Below are 8,076 nucleotides of genomic sequence, written 5' to 3'. Positions count from 1 at the left end.
TCCAATTTCTCCCTCCCGAGGGGACCCGCGGCGGAGCGGTCCCTCCCCGGGTCCCCGGGTCCCCGGAGCCTGCTCTGCGCGCCTGCTCCTTCCCATCTGCTGCCGCGCGGCCCCTGCCCGCCACCCGGGCTCGGCTCCCGCTTCATACCTGCCCTCCGCCCCCCATCACTGTGGTTGCCAAGAGCCACCCGGTGTCCCCCTCCCCGCCTCCCGCGATAGTACCTTTCTTTTTAAATTTGCGTGTTGCAGAGATTTAAAGTTAAGATGGAAAAAGGATTAAGACTTAAAGGCTTAAAATTCCTTTCCGAGCTTAAAATGATGAGGACCGCAGGATGCTTATTGGGTTCCCCGGGTGAAGTTAGTCACGCCGTGGAATGCACTGTAAAAGACCAGCTCCAGACGCTAAAAATAGGGTGCCCTGCGGGACCCGCTGGCGTCGCCTGCCCCCTGGGCGGTGTGAGAGGACGCGATTCTTCGCGAGTGACTCCAGTGGGGAGGGCTGTGCCCACCAGGGCAGGAAAATGCAGCCACGCTAGCACTCCCTGCTTTAAAATATGTGCAATCCTTCCTGCTTACTGCATGGGGAGTGTGACTGAGCTTGGCATGTCACTGCACACGGAAAAGGTATCTAAGGAATGTATCATCTCATAAATAGAAGCCTGGAGATTATATTCAGCTGATGAATAGCAAATGGATAAATGGTTGACAGACAACTATGACCTTTTTTGGACGATAAATTTGTTAGGACACCATGGAAAGTGTCTGATCAACTGTTGTGGAAGCCCTGGGGACCCATCGGTCTTAAATTCTTGAATTTTTTTTTTTTTTTGTACTGTATTCCCAGTGACAATTTTCTAGAAGTAACTTTGGCATCCTCTGAATACTGGAATACCATCCTTTACTACTTTGCTGTATTCCTCTCTCCCCTTAAAACATATTTTCATAGATTCAGAAACACATTCCTATCTATCCCTTTCACCACCACCACCATCACCACCATCACCATCATCACCATCACCACCATCACCCCCCACTCACCCCACTCCTGCTGAGCCCTGGAGGCCTAAATATTTTTAAATCAAAGCAGAATGATGTTTCATAATAGAGGAAGAAATAGTTCATGCATAGGAATGTGTTGTTGAATTTCTCACTTTAAAAAATACTTTTAGCCCAGCTGGTGTGGCTCAGTGGTAAGTGTCGACCTATGAACCAGGAGGTCAGGGTTTGATTCCCCATCAGGGCATAAGGCCAGCTTTCGGGCTCAATCCCCAGTGTGGGGCGTGCAGGAGGCAGCCGATCAATGATTCTCTCTCATCATTGATGTTTCTATCTCTCTCTCCCTTCGTCTCTGAAATCAATGAGAATGTATTTTTAAAACATATTTTTAAAGAACTGTGGGTTAAAAATACTTATTTTAAAATATGCTTTTTTAATGTCATAATGTGTAGACCAAAGGTAGCCTACTCGATCCTAGGGAAACTGTTGTAGTTATTTTCTTTAGGTTTTGAAAAAGAGAATAGGTTACGATAATTATTTCCATTTCTATAGTATTGATGGCTTGTTTGTAGTTGAAGGTCTTTGAATAATAAAGAGATAGAATCATGTGTGTTTTGTTTCTGAGTCCCGAGGTGCTGCAAATATCCTTCTCACTTTAAAGACGAACCTTATAATCAGCGCCTAAACCTACTTTATTAGGAAAACTTGGTTTGTGTATTTACATCTTTCTTCCTTAAGAGGTGTAGATTTTACATCCTGGGCTCTTTTTGCCTTTTTGAGGTACTCTTTCTTTCAAATGGTCTCAGTGCAAAGTGATTCTGCTGATTATTCTTACGGTTTTCCTAAGTCATTCCTATTGCTCTCTCAATGTAATTGGTAGAACCGGGAAATACTGCTCTTTCTGGTGGTTTTTAAATGGCATTTGTAATTGGGAAATGCCAAATGATCTTCTTTGCTATTATAATCTAGGCCCGTGGTCGGCAAACTGCGGCTCACGAGCCACATGCGGCTCTTTGGCCCCTTGAGTGTGGCTCTTCCACAAAATACCACGTGCGGGCGCATGTACAGTGCGATGAAAACTTCGTGGCCCATGCGCAGAAGTCGGTTTTCGGCCTGGGCGAGTCTATTTTGAAGAAGTACTGTTGATATTTGGCTCTGTTGACTAATGAGTTTGCCGACCACTGATCTAGGCTCTAGGTCTACAGTAGTTCTGTCCTTTGGAAAGCCACATAAGCAATTTAAAGCTTCCCAGTCAAAATAGCAAAGTAAAAAAGAAACAAGTGAAATTATTTTTTATTAGCATTTTGTTTAATCCTATATGTATATTATTTTAATGTCAAATTTTAAAAGTGACTAATGAGATAATTTTACATTCTTTTCATACTAAGTCTCCAAAGTCTGCTGTGTATTTTGACTCAGTCTGTCTGAATTCAGAGTAGGGACATTTCAAGTGCTCAGTAGCTACTGTGTAGCGAGGCCCTCACTGGGCAGCACTAGCTCCAGGGTTACCGGGTGAGTCTGGAGCACATTGAAAAGCCCTTTTCCTAACGTGCTGCTGTGTTCAAACAGAAGCTTCTGTGCAGGAAAGGAGGCCCAAGGAGTCTCTTCCTCTTTGGTGTTGACTGTGTTAACAAAGAGGAAAATACCCAGGTGCCAGGTGCCTGTTCAGTGAGGCCAGAAGATGATAGGGCACGCAGTCACTTCCTGGGGTGTCCTGGTCACATTTATTTACACCTGCCTGTCAACAATGTGTCAAGGCCCTCCCTCTGCTGGTCTGGCCACTGTATCTATCGGTATTAATTAGGAGAAGTTACGGGCCTGCAGGAAGATTGAATTCCTTCTAAACAGGTGGAGTACCTACTATTGTAGACATATTCTGAATCTGTTTCAGGTATGGCTAAGAGTTTTGTGAATGTGATTCTCCAAGTGATGGTGTTTCTTGTCAAGGAAAAGATAGAATATTTTTAGCAAAATGGAGAAAGGAAGAGGGTATGTTTTTGGCTGGAAAACTCCGGGAACCTGAGTGGTAGCAAAAGAGTAGTAACACGTGCGTGTGGTGGTTTAGGTAAATTTAAGAGGAAATCCGGCGGTTTTTATAGAAACCTACTGACTGATTGGCAAGTTTTTTGCAAGCGAGGTGCTGATTTGCATGGAACCTTCTCCTTTTACAAAGCTGTCATAACGGAAAGATAACACTGTGGGAGAAAAGGTAACCCTGCACCTCGCTGACCTCAATGGGGATCAGCAGGGGCCAATCATGGGGCCTATCTTGATCTCTGTTCTCTAATAAACTTTCCTAAATGTTACTTTAGCTGCACTGTCTTACATCTCCATTTAATGTCAAAATTTATCTGAAGGCCTAATTAAGTTCAGTGTAATTTAATACAAAAAAAACATGCCCCCTCCCCAACCTTTATAAAGAAATTAGGTATAAAGAATTTTTATATTACCGGGTCAGCAAACAAGACGCCCTCGGTAAAGATCTAGTCATGAGAGAGTTGGCAGTGTGTGCAGTATTAAAGGATCAAAGGCAGGAGGGACGGGGTAGTCACTGAATGTTGCTTGTTCCATGAGAAATACGGGTGTGTTATGTAGGAGAATGTAGTGTTGTATTTGAATCCAAATGGCTATCCATTGACACCATTGTAGTTGGATAAGAGAATCCATTGTTTTGGTCCTACAAATTAGTCTTAGCAATTTTTTTAGTTATTTGAGGAAGAATAATTGATAGTCTGGCAGTTTTCAGTTTTGAGTTGTTGTTTTTTAAAGCTCTAATCTGATTTAAGTGTCCTCTGCGAGGACGATGCTTTTATTGTGGAATTGTACACTGAGTACCTCTGTGTCTTCATACTGTTATGGAGCATTCTCTCCCGTTTGGGGCCTTTAGGACTCACATGAACACAGGCTTCTCTTTATGTAGGAACATTCCCTTAGAGGAAATTATATTTCCTCTAACCAGAGAATACTTTTGGTTTTTATGCACTTGAAATAATTCATTTATAATATTCTTTTAAGAACGACATCATTAGTCAACTATACCTCTGTAAATAATAAAAATCATGTCTTAACCATCTTGAACAAAAGAAATACATGCTTTAAAAATTCTGAATCTTTTAAGAGCTTGAGAGTCCTTAAATTCTGACACACTTTGGAGAGTCTGCTCTTTAACATGTTTGGATGGAAACTTTTTGCCATTATACCACTCCTCCCTTCCATCCCTGAGGACTTCCTGTTTTTAAGCCTCATTAGCCATATAGGAAGGACCGTGCGTGTGTGTGTGTGTGTGTGTGTGTGTGTGTGAAAATACTGACAGATCATGATTATTTTTTCCTTTTAAAAAGAATCCTGAAGCAGTAAATGACAAATGTAATCATCTTTGTTGACATTTGGGCATTTGACATTTTAATTGACAATACCTAGAAGATTTTAGTAATTAACAATATTTTGTAATTGTCATTCCTATTAACTTCTCTTATGGGAATGCTTAGACTGTTTTTCCTGGAGAAGTAATACCAGATTAAATAATTACGCGGTTTTGCTCTGTTAGCTACGTTTTGAAAGCCCAGTGGATTAGGTGGCTGTGGTTATCTAATTTAGTGATGGTAAACTAACATCTTAAAAATAATTCTTATATTATAGATCTTAAATAATTCACTTAAAATATGTGGACTCTATGGTAAAGCAAAGAATGCTGTTCCTGAATATTTGAGAGCATATCACTTATATTTTGATTTAATGCATTCATTGTTTTTCTTGTTCACTATTTTCTATTCTATTGGTATTACCACTTTACAAAGAAATCTTTAAAAATAAGAATTTTGAGATGAACTGTAAGACATTGCTTAAGATTTTTCAATGAGGACTTATATTTGTGAAAATGCATTCAATTTACTGAAGTCTAGAAACAGCAAGGAGTACCTTAGTTTTTTTCATTTGTGAAGAATGAATACTTTATTTAAATCAGGTCTTCAAAGGATTCATACCAAGTAAATGAAAAGACTTCTTCCCTAAAGTTCAACTCAGATGAAAAGAGAAGTGGAAGTTGTAGAAACTATGCTAATTAGAAAATTATGAAATTTAATTTCCTGGAAAAGACTTTATTTATATTCATTTCTGACTTCTAGATCCAAATTCAGTCATCTGGCTTTATTTTCTTCAACAGCTCACAACAGACAGTTCTTTACAATTTTGTTGTGGGGTTCTTTGCCAGGCCAATTAGAGTTATATCTCTCGCATTGAACCAGCACTGTCCAGAGCCAAAATTAGAGGCAATGTCATGTGATTGTCTTGTTTTAATCATATTATAAATGTTTTGTGACTACGGAGAGAAAAGATCATTTGTCTTAATAGTCTTATATTTGAAATTGATCAATAGGTCCTATACCCACCAAAGCTCATATTGTCACCAGGGGAAGATCTATCTCACATTAACCTAAAGTTAAAAAAGAAAAGATACTAGACTCCACTAGGCTGTATTTAATAGTGTCTCTTTCTCTCATATATGTTTTCTCTGGAGCATCTACTCCACTGAAATAGAAGATCTTTGGGGGGAAATCGTGTCCTTCCAGCAATCTTCCAAAGCATTGGGTTTTATCCTCCTCTGGGATCACTTATTTTTATACAGGTTTATCTTTTTCTTAGAATTTCTAAGCTGACATAAACTGCCTTCTCTGGAATATTTGTCTTCTCCCCAAACCCCATCAAAATATGTCTCTGGAATGACTAAACACAAGAAGGCATATTCGCAGAATTGTACACCAGTCTCCCTTCCTGTACGTCTGTGAACTTTGTGTACTAGAGATTCCAATCAGTATGTCACCGTTACGTCAGCTATCAGTGTAAGGATTAATGTCATAAATGTTGAGATATTTTATTGTAGGAATGGAAACCAGTAGCTACCTATTTGACAAGAATAAAATACAATTTCTGGGATTAGCAGAGTTTTTAATTGGGACCCCAAAACAGGTGTAAGGGACCTGTAAGTCCCCTGAAGTGACATTTGTAACTTAGTGGTAGTATTTGGGTATTTTTCTGAGGAGGGGATTCCTAGCTTTCATTAGATTCTTCAAAAACATTCCCCCCAAAAAGATAGGAACTGCAGGATTAATTTGAATTTAATTAGTTATAAATCTCCAACTCTTATAAGTGACTGTAGGCTTGTAAAGACCCCTTGATATAAGCTTCATCTTTAGTAGTTTTTTTTTAACTTAAAGATAATTTGATAGATTATTTGATGAGAAAAAGAATAGTGATTCTTAAAAAAAAAATCTTCCTCAAATATCTTACCCTATATTTTTCATTCGTTTAGCATTTACTCTTTTTTTTCTTTTTCTTTTTTTTTCATAGAGGAAGGGAGAGGGAGAGAGAGAGAGAAACATCAGTAATGAGAGAGAATCATTGATTGGCTGCCTCCTGCACACCCCACACCACGGATCAAGCCCGCAACCCGGGCATGTGCCCTGACCGGGAATCGAACCGTGACCTCCTGGTTCATAGGTCGACTGAGCCACAGTGGCCAGGCTGGCACTTACTCTTATACTTCTTTAGTACCTTGTAGCACACTTCGGTTTGTTTTTGTTTTTATCATTTGTTTGCCCTCTGTGCATTTTACAGGTAGAGGATTAATTCTTATGGTTGGATTTTTCCTGGAAGTGCAAAAAGTCGGCCACTTGGGATTAGGGTAAAGGAGACCTGTGTTTGTAGGGATGCCCTACCCAATGAGAGGAATGGGTCCAGAGATAGCTTGATTCGGTAGACGTGCTCCCTGGTGAGATGGAAGAGGATAAGCAAGTGGGTGCAGGAAGAAAGACTCCTCTTACAGCAGGTAGAGACATGCTTCTACTGAGATAAGAGGGGGAAATACAGTTGTCCAACTAGCATCTGGTAACCTCTTTTACTTGTGGTGCAGGTGAGACTGCTGAGCTGGGGATGGGACGGGGACTGGGGGCCACTGATAACGGTGTAATATAGCTTTGGAGGTTGTCTCCAAAGACTGATGTCTGGCCAGCATTGAGGCTCCTCTGAGGTTGGATGGGCACTGCTTTTATGGAGTCACCAATCTGTGTCGCCGACATTTTCTTTAGCAGAGAAAGTGGTTAAGTTGATCCGCACTGGAGTGGGCACAGTAGAAATATAAGAGGACTAAGGAGGACGCTGGAGATGATGCCTGGAAGGAAGGAAGGAAGGAAGGAAGGAAGGAAGGGAGGGAGGGAGGGAGGAAGGGAGGGAGGAAGGAAGAAAATGTGGGGTCTGGAGTTCTTGATGTGATTGAACTGGGTGGCAGGAGGGGAAATGACTGGAAGGAATTGAGAGCGAACAGAACAGGGATTTGGGTAATGGGATAGTGGTTGTGGAATGTTGGAAATATTGATACTCATCCGAGATGAATGGATTGTTTTGTTGCTCAGAAGAAAGATAAGATTGTGGTGACACTAACGAGGCTATAAGTCATTATAGATCTTTGCAACATGAAGAATTATTCATTCCACAAATATATCAAGTCACTGCTTATTATATGAAACACAAAGGTAGTGTTTTCTGGAGAGTAATCTGCCTCTGATATGCAGGATGGATTAAAAGGGCTAAGGGAAGGATGAGAGCCTTAATTAAAAGTAAACATCATCGAAACTCATTTTGAAATTTCATAACTTCTGAAATGATAGACTTAATGGTTTTACTCCTTTTCCAAAGGAAGAGTAGAGAGTAAGTTAACTCCTGGGTTAATTTTTATAACTTAAAAATAGTGTAAACATGTTTAATGGCATATGGATTATTATGTTCTTTATTCTGGTTGAATTCATAAGTTAATTTTAATTTACTGATAATCCGTATAAATCTGCATGTTACAATGCACATATGTATGTACATATTACAACATCCATATGCATTTTAGTGAAAATTTTGAAACAATGGTGGCTTGTGAATGGCTCTGAACCTAGCATTAGTTCCTGTCAGCTTCATGGGTAATGTTTGAGCCCATAGGTGATCAGCATGGGAAATGCAGTGGAAATGAGCCCTTTCATCGAAACATTTGATGAAAAATACAAGTCCCAAATATATTTTTTAAATATATTTTATAAT

Source organism: Myotis davidii, unplaced genomic scaffold (genome assembly GCF_000327345.1).
Source record: "Myotis davidii unplaced genomic scaffold, ASM32734v1 scaffold333, whole genome shotgun sequence".
NCBI lineage: Eukaryota > Metazoa > Chordata > Mammalia > Chiroptera > Vespertilionidae > Myotis > Myotis davidii.
Note: the sequence above shows the minus strand (reverse complement) of the source record.